The sequence below is a fragment of the Triturus cristatus genome, chromosome 7, assembly GCF_964204655.1.
Source record: "Triturus cristatus chromosome 7, aTriCri1.1, whole genome shotgun sequence".
In the NCBI taxonomy this organism is placed as follows: domain Eukaryota; kingdom Metazoa; phylum Chordata; class Amphibia; order Caudata; family Salamandridae; genus Triturus; species Triturus cristatus.
Window position 1 is genome coordinate 1,027,058,852 of NC_140590.1, and position 13,186 is coordinate 1,027,072,037.

Sequence of the window (13,186 nt, forward strand, 5' to 3'; positions counted from 1 at the left end):
TGCCCCATGAAGGTCTTATTGGCATGAGATTATGAAATGTAGAATCAGAGTATAGTTTTGGTGGCCGGGTTCAGACAGATGTTTAGAACAGTAGACAGTGCAGGCCTTGTGCTGTTAGTAATAAATTGCAGGTTACGGACCCCATTCCAGTGAAATCTGTGCGGATGCTGGATAAGGCTTGGTCCAAGTAGGGTTGGACATCACTGGGCCCCTCAATTGGTTGAAGGGCATGGTGAAGTATAGCATTGTGGGAGTAGATAACTATAGTTGTTGGCCACAAGTCAAATGTCATTTAAGCCAAAACAAACACAGTAATAGAATTCCTTGAGAGCATGTTTGCCCCAAGGACATTGTCACCACCAATTTGCCAGATGACTTGGACACCAACAATGGCTCCTAGTTTGTTTTGAGAGTTTGTTGACTTACTCAAATGTCTTGTTCTCATATTAAGCATGTCACAATGTCACTTTACCACTCCACAAGCAAAGTGTTGGTGATGCTCTGTTGTAAAATGATTAATGAAAACATTCAGCTATTGCTTGTCAATGGATTGGTTTGGCCAATTGTAGAGCCTGCTGTTGTGGGCCATTCATGCCACACCGAAGGCTGATACCAAAGTGGCTCTTTTTGTTCTATTGTGGGGCAGTATTGGGATCCATATTGAATGTGCTCTGAGCGGAGAGCAGATGTCACCATGTGGGGATGGTGGGTGACATGTAAATGCACCACTGAAGTATAAGGATGCACAGGATCGTCGGTATGTGAAAGCTGGCGACCTAGTTATGATGTCCGGACTCTGTTCCAAGGGCTGTACTTGGTTCTCCTCATCCAAAGTTGGTAGTGAGAGAATGTGTGCCATGGGGCGAGGCGGAAGTTAGTCTCTAGTAAGCTTGATTTTTTTTTTTTCCTACATGTCTGTTGGTCTGTTCACATTGGCACAAGTACAGCAGTATGAGTTGTGCACATGTATATTTTTATAGATCCACTGCGAAACATGCTCCCCTTTTTAGGTGAGCGTTGTGACACCCACTGGGAAAATGCTTATTGTGGGTTTGATACTACAAATAGTGGTGGATTTGCACCACTGTGGTTACACGAACTCACAGCCACAAATTGGACGATGTGCATGGTGTGTGTGGAAAAATTACACATACCACGTTATAATTCTCACAATGCAGATACAAATGAAAGGAATGAATTGACCACTACACAGTAATAACATAATCTGTGTGTGATTGTTTGTCTTCCAGAATTTTTTATCCTTTCACAGAAGGCTGAAAGGTTCTCATACCGTAAGTACGCGGCATGGTTCATGTGTGACCCAGAGACGGGTGCACCTTAGCGTGTGCATACCGCTTGGGTCCTTTCATAGGTCCTGAAGAAAACCTAGTGATATCCATGAAAGGTTGAAACATGTAGACCACCACTTTTCACTTTTGACAGATACCTTAGGTCAATTTAACCTGTTTAGGTATCACACCTTGTTTTTAATCTTGTCTTATTGCTCCATATTAAACTGTAGGGAGAACTATAAAGACATTTTTAACTCACTTTCACATTCACTTGCACTGTCATTGCGTAAAAAACCTGCTCCGCTGTAATCAGGCGTTGAAGCACACCCGGGTAGCATTCGGCTACTCGGGTGGGACCCCAATGATGAAGCATGTCACCAACTAGGTTGGTGAGTGAGGGGTCTTCTTAAAAAGGAACAATTTTCCTTTTTTTTCTCCTTCACGTATCTCGCTGTTTTCTTTTCTCCTCAGCGTATACTCCTTAATTTGTTTATTGTATTTGTCTCAAGGGTACTGGGAGTGTTCCCTATTGAATATAACCATTTCTCTCTATTTGTTGAAAATAATCTGTATATACTATACCAAAGTAAGGTATAGTGTGTAAAGATTCCAGGGGATCCCCAGACATATAACAGAGGCTAAATTAGATAATTACTAACAGCTCTCTTTGTGGTAGTGTGGTCGAGCAGTTAAGCTTATCAGGAGGATGTCTTAAGCATTTACCGTATTCCCTCAGACAAGAAGTGATGACACACACTAAGAGACTGAATCCAGACCAACTGGGTAAGTATAAAAAAGGTATACTTATGTTTTATTTCTAGAACCAAGCAGGACTTGGCACAGGTAAGTAAAATATGCTTTCAAATGCAAAACTTTACAAGAAAATGCAATTGTAGTTGTAATTGGAATTGTTACATGTTTGTATTTGCTTTCAAAACAGTTAAAAATACATTGAAATTACTTACGAATTACTTTTTAGTTACAACAGCTACTCGGGTGATATGTCTAGATATCGCACTGTGGGTCCTACAATACAAAGGTAAGTAAGACAGTTTTACGTTTTAAACACAGTTACTTTTGTTTCATACAAAAACAGGTTGACACTGAACATTAAAACCACAACATGGGTTCCTATGGAGAAAAAGAATGTTATCGATTTGCAGGTAAGTAAACGAGTTACAAAGCTGGGTGTCGGGGGTTAGAACCAAGATTCCCCAAGACACAAGTTAGCACTCAAAGTGCACCACCAGCGGCACCAGTTAGCCCAAGTGCAGAGTGCTGGGTGCCAATGTTAGCCAATTGGGAACCTCAGTCAGGGGCTGCTTATGAGCAGGCCATTCGGGTGTGGGAGCAAAGCTCTTGGGGATAGAATCAGCACTGCAGGGACCAACAACCAGCACAGGAGCTGCACCACCAGCGGCACGGAGGCGGCCGGATGCAGAGTGCCAAGAAGACGTTGGGTGCCCTGTGGTTTGCAATGGATATCTCCGGTTCGAAGAAAAGGCTGCAGGCTCAGGCAGGGAGGCTTTCTCAATCTGACCACCGGCAGGAGAGGTAAGTTGGGTTCTTGGGGGATGCCTGGACACCATCAGTTGGGCCAAAAAAGGCTTTTGGGCATCGGTGCAGGGGGGTCTTTTGGCATTGGATCTTCTTACCAGCTCCGGTTGAGGCTGCAGATATCAGCTTGAAGCTTGAGGTAGGTCAGGGGATCACCAGATCCCAGGTCAGGATCGCTGAGGAGCCATCCTCGGGGTGTTGGGCCACTCGAACTCGAGCCGTTGGCAAAGGGTGCAGAGTGATGTAGAACCGCCTGGATTGGTGTTCTGAGTTGGAGTCTTTGCTGAGCAAATGTAGTGCTCACGGGAGACAGTCTTGCAGATGAGTACAGGGCAGGTCCTCCGGGTTCTGAGGGGCTGCTGGTTTCAATATAGTCAGGCCGGAGTAGGAACCGGCCTGTAGGGCTGGGGCCAAAGCAGTTTGTGTCCTCTTCTTCCTGGGACAGCACAGCTCTTCGATCCTTCTTCTTTCTTCCTCCAATCTGAGGAGGCAAGCTTCAGGATCGCCCCTAAATACTAAATTTAGGGGCATTTACAGGGGTGTGCAGGTTGAGATCAATAGGTCTCTTCCTTGGGGTGGGTACACTGCCTATTATGCCACACTCCAGTGTGAGGGGGAATGAGCCTCTCTCTAATTGGCTGGATCCCCTCATCTTCAAGATGGAGGGGACTGAGATGTGCGCTTCACCTCACCCCGCACCTGAGGGTGGGGTTGGCAAAGATGGACACACGTCTCCTCCTAACTTGGTTTTCCCGCCGATTCTCCCACCCAAAGTGGGGGTCAGAACCGGTGGGAGCCAGTAGCTGGGGGCAGCAGAAGGCAGGGACAGCTTACGAAAGGCAGCAGGCCTTTGAAGCTTCCACTTCGTGGACCCAGCCCATCCTGGGGGAGAAGGCATGACACCTCTGCCCAGGATGGGCTTTGATTCCTGGACCCAGAGAGTGGAGGCCCTCTACTCAGGGGTCCAGAAACCTAACTGGTGGTGGCAAAAGGCGGGCAGCAATTCAGGAACCACACCGGGACTGGCCAGGTCGTTTTTCAGGGGCATTTCTAAGATTCCCTCTGTGTACATTTTACATTAAATCCCACATTTAATCCCACACTGGCATCAATGTGGGTTTAATGTGCTGAGAAGTTTGCTACCAAACTTCCCAGGTTTAAGTAAAGTCATTACAGAGCTGTGGAGTTCGTAATTACCAACTCCCAGACCATATACTCTTTATGGCTTTACTGCACTTACAATGTCTAAGAATGGACTTAGACACTGTAGGGGCACAGTGCTCATGCAACTGTACCCTCACCTGTGGTCTAGTGCACTCTGCTAGAGGGGTGACTTGCCTAGGCCCCAGGCAGTGAGTTGCAGGCTTGGCACACAGGGATGTGTGCCATGTTGACTCTTCACTTTTCTCTACACCAAAGCACACAGCCTGCAATGGCAGTGTATGGGTGTTAAGGTGCAGGACTCTTAAGGGTGGCACAATAGGTGCTGCATCCCTTAGAGGCCTTCCCTGGTCACAGTGCCCTTAGTACAGTGCCCTTAGTACTTTAACAAGGGGCTTACCTGTGGCCAGAGATGTGCCAATTGTGGGTACAGTTTTGGGAAAGCACAGGCCCTGGGAACCTGATTGGCAGGGACCCAGGGCACATCAAGTCAATGTACATTAGAAACCTGGAGAACGGTGGGGCAGGGGGGTGGTTACTGCAACAGAAACCCACTTTCCTACACTTTGCGCCAATGCTAAGTTATCTTCTCGAAGCACAGTATTCGAAGGTCACACAGAACATGCATATCACCTGGAAGACCTAGGGATAATGTTATTGGAGTGATAGAATAAGTTTCTGAGTGTGAGTGTATGTCTCAGTAGGTGTATGCATGTGGTGAGTGATATTTTATGTTCAGGGGTCGAAAAATTCACTCGACCGCTCGCATTTGCGAGTCAGATTAATTCGGGACAAGCTATTTTTAGGTCCTACTCGCCCTAGGAATACAAACTGACACTTGACCTCTGCCTCTGAAAACAGGGGAAATGTGACAAGATAGCAAGATTTAAAGGCATCTTTATTGCTCACAAAGTAAATGAGCAATAAAAATGCTTTTAAATCTTGTTAACATGTCACATTTGTTTAGCTTTCAGATTAGAGGTCAAGTGCATTTCAGTTGGGTCCAGGAGATTTTGTAGGTTACTAGACCTGCAGGTCTAGTGCATTTTCTATGATTTTTAGAGCCCTGATGTTGTATCGTGTCCATTTCTGTTTGTGCCATTATAAAGGGGGAACATGTGTTGGGTCTTGTGCAAGTATCTCCTTTGACCGCGAGGTAACAGTTCTTTTTTGCAATCTATTATTACGAGGTAGCAGCACTTGTTTTGAATATAAAGAATTGCAGCTGCTTCCTAACATCATTCATGCTGATTATTGTATTTAAGATCTAATAAACGACTTTCTTTCATTGAAGTCTGTGGGTTCTTGTACACGAATATGAATACTTTTGAGAGTGAGAAACACCATGTCCACAATCAGGAAAAAAAAGTCCACTCACTAAGATATTTACTTGTAAAATCTAAAAACAGTGTGATACATACATTACACTTATCTGAAACAATAAGCCTTTAACATTATAATGTGTATTATATTGTTGAATTGATATGGTGCTTAGTACTCCTGATAAGGCCTTGAAACTCTCTTGGTGATGGATAGGATACTATTTTCAGTAGGTGGGCTATGGATGAACGATAGTTTCTTCCATGCAGCCTATATGGGAAGAATTTTGATGTCATCTGTAAGAATCAAATGTGTGCTCTTATTGTCCTTTGTTGCTGAGCCTAAGCATGGATCTGAATTGAAAAGGAGTGAGATAGATGCTTAAAAGTTAGATGGTATCGTATGGATGTATGACTGTCTGGGTGGAAAGTATTTTGCTGTTGTGTATATGGCAGAGACTACCCAAACCATCTCATCAATAAGCACGTACCAATGCCCACTCATTGAATAAGAAAAGTGTGAGGATTGATGCTGATGTGCATTTGAATTCCAACTATATTTGAAGTGGTTAAGATGCGAGCCCCTATATCTCCAACAGACGCGTCGTATCCTCTTACAGGAACAACACACCACGGCCCAAATGCTTTCAAGCAACTTTATTCCTGGCAGTGCAACTCTATGCGTTTCAGAGTGCGAAGCTCCTTTTTTCACGAGTAACATTGTTGAAACGTGAGGCATCAGTCAAAAAAAGTGTGTTTACAATGTTAATTCCCATAGAATATTTATTCAAGCCTGCAGCCTGAACCACTGGATGGAATTACATTCAATTTGGCAGAAAGGTAGATTTGGTTACGTAGATCACGCTTTCAGTTATTTATTGTAAATCGGTTCAGTAGTTGCTGAGAAATTTAAGAAAATCAAGATAGTGATATCTGTGGACTTGTGAATAACAACAAGCTTGTGCAGGGAAATGCAGATCTCTGATTGGTTGCCAACACTTCAACCAGGAAGTGTTAACAGCCATCTTGGGACTCGGCTTCAGACGAGTCCCACAAAAAAAGTTTTAAAAAACAGAAAAGGGGGCACAGTAGGAAGTCCCTGATCCCCAAAGCCTTGGTCTTGTGGTTCCCCTGGAACCACGTAACTGCATAAAAGCATTTTTTTGAGAAAAAAAAACATTGCTGCAAATTCGCAGCAAAAAATAATAATAACAAAAAAAAAACAAGCACGGCCTGCAGCGCTTGTTTACATTATAGCCCCCTGGTGGGCAAGATCCCGGGGGCACTCAGACTCTCCGACCCCCAGGGACCACCACCTCCCTGGGGCTATATAAAAATGTAAAATGGGGGGGGGGGGGAAGGGAGGAGGGACATGAACTGCTGTGGCCGAAATGCATTAGGCCATAGGTTTGTAATCCCTTTGAAGTTGCTGACTATGCTGCTGGTCGGAAGAAAAACCGAAAAATCTGTCTGAGAGTGTATCTTCGCTAGGGGCAACTCTATTAAAAAAAAAAAAAAAAAAAGAAATTTTTATATATATATATATATATATATATATATATATATATATCCTCAAGCACTCTTCCTCTCCGCGATTCTGCCACCAGCCACGGCAAAAAGAGCACGGACCACAATCCTTTAAATACCGATAGGTTTATTGTCCTTTGGGTTACATCCACAACACAGCAGCCATTACGCGTTTCATCCCTGCATGGGGACTTGATCACATATATATATTCTTTTTTTTCCAAAGAAATTAATCTAATACAAGAAAAAGATTCTCGAGCCGCACCGATTAAAGATTAGTAGTTTTATTTGGCAGTAGAAATACACGTTTCGACCACAGCCGTGGTTTTTCTTTCACTAAAAAACACAAACCTTACAGGGAGGTTATAGTTAGGCTCAGATTTCACTCGTACACAACCAGTGAAATTCAGCAGTTATAGTTGACTGATCTAACTATAACTTACGTCCCTGTAATGCACTGATATATGACCTCACATATTACATTTTTCATGACATGGTCAGTGACATCACTGATGACATCATCCACAGAACCACTCACACACCTCCATACAACCTCTCATACGCCCACTCACACACCCACACAACCACTCACACACCCAGTCACAGGCCCATACCTGTAGGTCGTTATAGTTAGGACCATGATTCTATGGGAAAAGTGTTTTTTGACTTGCATATATTATTGGCGCCGTTTGACGAATGTTCACAAACTTTTCCCTAAAAGTGCCCAGGTGAATATTGTTGTGCATGGAAGTTTTGTGGTGATACGTGAAGTGGGGGCCGGAAAAAAGGGGGGGGGGGGAGGGGGTCAAAAAAAGTGTGTTTCCAATGTTAATTCCCATAGGATATTTAGTCAAGCCTGCAGCCTGAACTACTGGACTGATTTACACTAAATCTGGCAGAAAGGCAGATTTGGTTACGCAGATCACGGGTTCAATTATTTAGTGTACATCCGTTTAGTAGTTGAGAAATTTAAGAAAATCAAGATAGTGATATCTGTGGACTTCGTGGGCTTGTGCAGAGAAATGCAGATCTCTGATTGGTTGCCAACACTTCAGCCAGGAAGTGTGTGTGTGTATATATATATATATATATTTATATATATATATATATATTATCTACTGGCGGTCGCCAGTAGATAGTTATAGTTAGGACCTATTTTCCATAGGAAATCCGCATCATTCTATTCCCAATAAGTCTGGCGCCGGTTGACGAATCCTCGCGTAATTTTCAAAACTTTTGGCCAGCTCCGCTCCGCTCCTACCCTGAAAGTTTCGTGGTGATTCGTCAAGCGGGGGCCGAGAAAAAAGTAGGGTCCCAAAACACGTTTTCCCCATGCAATTTCCCATAGGATCTGTTGTCACAGCTACAGCCCGAACCGCTGAACGGAATGACACCAAATTTTGCAAAGAGGTAGTCCTCAGTTCAGACTCGTGCCTTTTGCATAAATGGTGTGAATCCGTTCAGTAGTTCCTGAGAAAATTAGAGTTAAAAGTACATAAATATCTATGGCCGGGGAGGATACGCGGACCCTACCCGCACCGTAAGCGCACCCAACCCGAACCGAGCGCGCACCCTCCCGATCGCGCACTGAATGCTAATTGGCTGTCGAGTGTCTGTCTACATTCGAAACCAGGAACTGTTGGCGGCCATTTTCTGCCTCGGTAGAAGTGAGGCTGAAGAAGCAAGGGGAATAAGTGTGTAAAACAGTGTTTCCCAAACTGGGGTCCGAGGACCCCCAGGGGTCCGTGGCACATTCCCAGGGGGTCCTCAGCCAGCAATTTTAAAAGCACTGCAAAGTTCTTTGTGAAATTAGCAGTTTTCGAGCAACTATAAAAGTGTCAAGAAAATGCCAGTAATTAATGTACCTGCTGGAGAGAGATGAGAGTTTTGTCCAGTGGCAGCTTTGACTTATCTAATGTGACACAGAGAGTTAATATGCCTACTGCAAAGAACGCTTACAATGCATTTAAAAAAACAGTATTTTATGTGCATAGGTCAATGGGTTACTGATTTTGTCACAGAGATTCTTTCGTCACTGTGCAATTCATAAGGGACAATAGTAATCTAGCAGTGTCCTATAAACTGTCATCAAAGAGCTGCTTGCAAACTGCATGGTAAAAGTTAGCAACATATGTTTATTCCCAGTCTATCATTATCCTGATGCTGCTATGTTCCCACTTCCTGCACATGAACAATTTTGTAATGCTGTTTTGTCACTTCTATGTGTGCTGCCTAATGCAGCACACATGGAAGTTACAAAACGTAATTTTTATTAAAGATTGTTTATGTGCAGGAAGGGTCACCTTCCTGAACATAAACAATCAAAGGTGTTTTGCTTTTTCCATTGGAAAAAGCAAAAACGAGGAGAAATAAGGCATTTCTCCTCATTTCCCAAAGTTAAGACCAGGTTTTTCATGGTCTTAATTTGGGTGCTGTCTCCTATTTAAGCTGACCTTGTAAATAGAGGGCAGCGTCAAAATCAATGGGTGTTGGAGTGAAACGCCCACTGTAACTCCCACTGCCCACCTTTTTCACGCCCACCTTTTTCACGCTAAGCATTGTGTGATAGGGGGCCTTATTTACAAGGCAGCATTAAGCCACAATAAGTGGCTTAACGCTGCCTTGTAAATAAGGTGAAGCCCCTATTGCCACAGGAACATCGCTAAAAGTGACGTTCCCATGGCGATAGGGACTTGTAAATATGCCCCTGAAATCCTTAGTAATTCGAGTATTTGTTTTGTGTGCACGCGTGTTTTTTTTTTTTTTTTTAACTGTTTTAATGTTTGAAATTCAAATCCTACAAATTGCTTGGGGGTCCCCGGCTTTCAGTGGTGACTCAATGGGGGTCCTCAGGAGTCAAAAGTTTGGGAACCACTGGTGTAAAACATATAAAGGGGGCAGAGTGGAAATACTCTGACCCTCTAGAGGTGCTTAGGGGGTCCCAGAAGGACCCCCTGGGGCCCCCTTTTTTTTAAACGGTGAAATGCACGCACGGTGCACACATCCATTCGCGTTGGATGCACGGATTCTCTCGCGTTGGGTTCGCGGATCCAAGGGGGAAAAAAATGAAATTGTTGGGAGATAAAGATTAAGGTTAAGTGTTTTGTTCTTGAGTGGCTCTAAATAGAGCCGTTGTGTTCATTGAGAGTTTTTGGTACTTATAAGTAAGTACCTATACAGAGTCTAAAGTTGTTGAGGAAGACTCTGGTTCCTTCATCAGTAAAGTGTACTCCATCTCTCCTATACATCTCTTGCATATGAAAACGCAGATTGTTATTGTAAATGGACCCCATTCTGTAGTCTCGGAGAAAAGCAGAAACAGATTTATTCACATGTTTCCTAGCTTTCTCAATCTGTGGACAAAAATGATCGGACCAGTTCCATTTCTGCCTTTGGCATATGTTAGAATACACAAAGGCAGTTTTAGGGAAAAGTGAAATCAGTTCTGCAAAGGTGTCCTTCATAAGCATTTCCAGACCTACCCCAGTCAAAGTGCCTAGGTCATTGCCACCACAGTGCACTATTATGAGGTCAGGGTGTTGGATTTGCATGAAGGATATCACCAATTGCATCAATTGGTGCCACTTTACCCCTCTCTGTCCAATCCATTTAATGTCTACATTTGGCAAACCTAGGTCTTTGTGAATGCCTTTGTTTTCTGCATACCTTTGGCTGCAGAAATTGTAGCTGTGTCGCACAATCCACACTGTTAATGTTAATGTTACCGGATTTCTAAAGCGCATGGCTGCCCGTGAGCGTCCCAGCGCTGAACAAGTACAGGTGGAATCAAGAGGGGAAGCTTACGGGAACAGCCAGGTCTTCAGAGATTTGCGGAATGTCAGAAGGTTGGGTTGTGCGCGGAGGTCAGAGGGGAGGGAGTTCCACAGTTTGGAAGCGTTGTATGAAAAACGTCGACCTCCTGAACGTGCTCTCTTGATCTTAGGCGGCAGAGTAAGGTGGGCATTAGAGGATCTGAGGAGTCTGGAGGTGGTGTAGGGCAGTGTTTCCCAAACTGGGGTCCGAGGACCCCCAGGGGTCCGTGGCACATTCCCAGGGGGTCCTCAGCCAGCAATTTTAAAAGCACTGCAAAGTTCTTTGTGAAATTAGCAGTTTTCGAGCAACTATAAAAGTGTCAAGAAAATGCCAGTAATTAATGTACCTGCTGGAGAGAGATGAGAGTTTTGTCCAGTGGCAGCTTTGACTTATCTAATGTGACACAGAGAGTTAATATGCCTACTGCAAAGAACGCTTACAATGCATTTAAAAAAACAGTATTTTATGTGCATAGGTCAATGGGTTACTGATTTTGTCACAGAGATTCTTTCGTCACTGTGCAATTCATAAGGGACAATAGTAATCTAGCAGTGTCCTATAAACTGTCATCAAAGAGCTGCTTGCAAACTGCATGGTAAAAGTTAGCAACATATGTTTATTCCCAGTCTATCATTATCCTGATGCTGCTATGTTCCCACTTCCTGCACATGAACAATTTTGTAATGCTGTTTTGTCACTTCTATGTGTGCTGCCTAATGCAGCACACATGGAAGTTACAAAACGTAATTTTTATTAAAGATTGTTTATGTGCAGGAAGGGTCACCTTCCTGAACATAAACAATCAAAGGTGTTTTGCTTTTTCCATTGGAAAAAGCAAAAACGAGGAGAAATAATGCATTTCTCCTCATTTCCCAAAGTTAAGACCAGGTTTTTCATGGTCTTAATTTGGGTGCTGTCTCCTATTTAAGCTGACCTTGTAAATAGAGGGCAGCGTCAAAATCAATGGGTGTTGGAGTGAAACGCCCACTGTAACTCCCACTGCCCACCTTTTTCACGCCCACCTTTTTCACGCTAAGCATTGTGTGATAGGGGGCCTTATTTACAAGGCAGCATTAAGCCACAATAAGTGGCTTAACGCTGCCTTGTAAATAAGGTGAAGCCCCTATTGCCACAGGAACATCGCTAAAAGTGACGTTCCCATGGCGATAGGGACTTGTAAATATGCCCCTGAAATCCTTAGTAATTCGAGTATTTGTTTTGTGTGCACGCGTGTTTTTTTTTTTTTTTTAACTGTTTTAATGTTTGAAATTCAAATCCTACAAATTGCTTGGGGGTCCCCGGCTTTCAGTGGTGACTCAATGGGGGTCCTCAGGAGTCAAAAGTTTGGGAACCACTGGTGTAGGGAGTCACCAGGTCTTTGAGGATAGGGGGTGCTTTTCCATTGAGAATTTTGTGCGTTAGACAGAGTGCCTTAAACTGCACTCTTTCCACGACGGGTAGCCAGTGCAGCGCTCTGATGGCTGGTTTGGCCGAACAGCGACTCTTAGTGTTGGTCAGAATCCTAGCGGCCGCATTCTGCACTATCTGGAATTTAGTTGTAACTTTCCGCGGTGCGCCCAGGTACAGTGCGTTTCCGTAATCCAGCCTTGACAGAATGAGGCCCTGGATCAGAAGTTACCTTGATTGGAAAGGGAGCAGTGGTAGGATTTTCCGGGTGGAGCGCAGGAGACCAAAGCAGACTCCAGCCGTTTTTCTAGCTTGGGTATGCATGGTGAGATTTTGGTCTAGCCATAGACCGAGGCTTTTAATCTCGGTTTTGGGAGTTGGGGGCTTGCCCATGCATGGGGGCCAGAGAGAGTCTGGATAAAAGTGGGCCTGATTCCCCATCACCAGAATCTCCGTCTTGTCGCCATTAAGCTTCAAGTGAGATCTGTCCATCCAGCTGACTATGTCTTTCAAGCAGGAGTAGATGGTGGGATTTTCCTGCTGAGTAAGAGAGACAACCAGCTGCGTGTCATCTGCGTACGTCAGGAGTTTGATCCCATATGGGGTGACTATCTTTTCCAGGGGGGACATATATACGTTGAAGAGCGTGGGGCTCAAAGAAGAACCCTGTGGCACTCCGCAACGTATAGGGGTCTCTTTAGATGTGTAATTGCCCTCTATCACCTGGAATGAACGGTCCTGAAGGAACGATTTCAGCCAAGACAGGGCAGTGCCTGTGATCCCAGGATCTTTAAGTCGCTGGGCCAGGATCTGGTGGTTGACCGTGTCGAAGGCCGCGCTCAGGTCCAGGAGGATCACTGCCACTGATCCTCCTGCATCCATGATCTTCCTGGCCTCCTCGACCACCTACACCATCGCAGTTTCAGTGCCCTGGCCCGGGCGAAAGCCTGTCTGTGAAGATTTGAGTAGTTCGTTAATTTCGAGGTAGTTAGACAGCTGGGAATTGATGAATTTTTCTGTTATCTTGCTGATACACGGGACAAGAGAGATCGGCCTGAAGTTGGATAGGTTGAGGGGATCTAAATTAGGTTTTTTAAGTAGGGCCCTAAC

At 44.4% G+C, this 13,186-nt stretch overlaps 1 long non-coding RNA gene across 1 annotated transcript in view; it reads right to left on the reverse strand.

The window, feature by feature from the left end:
* Positions 1 to 2,275: 2,275 nt before the first annotated feature.
* Positions 2,276 to 13,186, reverse strand: part of LOC146811050 (uncharacterized) — a 53,355-nt gene continuing 42,444 nt past the window's right edge. Inside the window, exon 3 of the long non-coding RNA XR_014965771.1 lies at positions 2,276 to 2,318. This is a non-coding gene — a long non-coding RNA (uncharacterized LOC146811050). The remainder of the gene's footprint in view (positions 2,319 to 13,186) is intronic.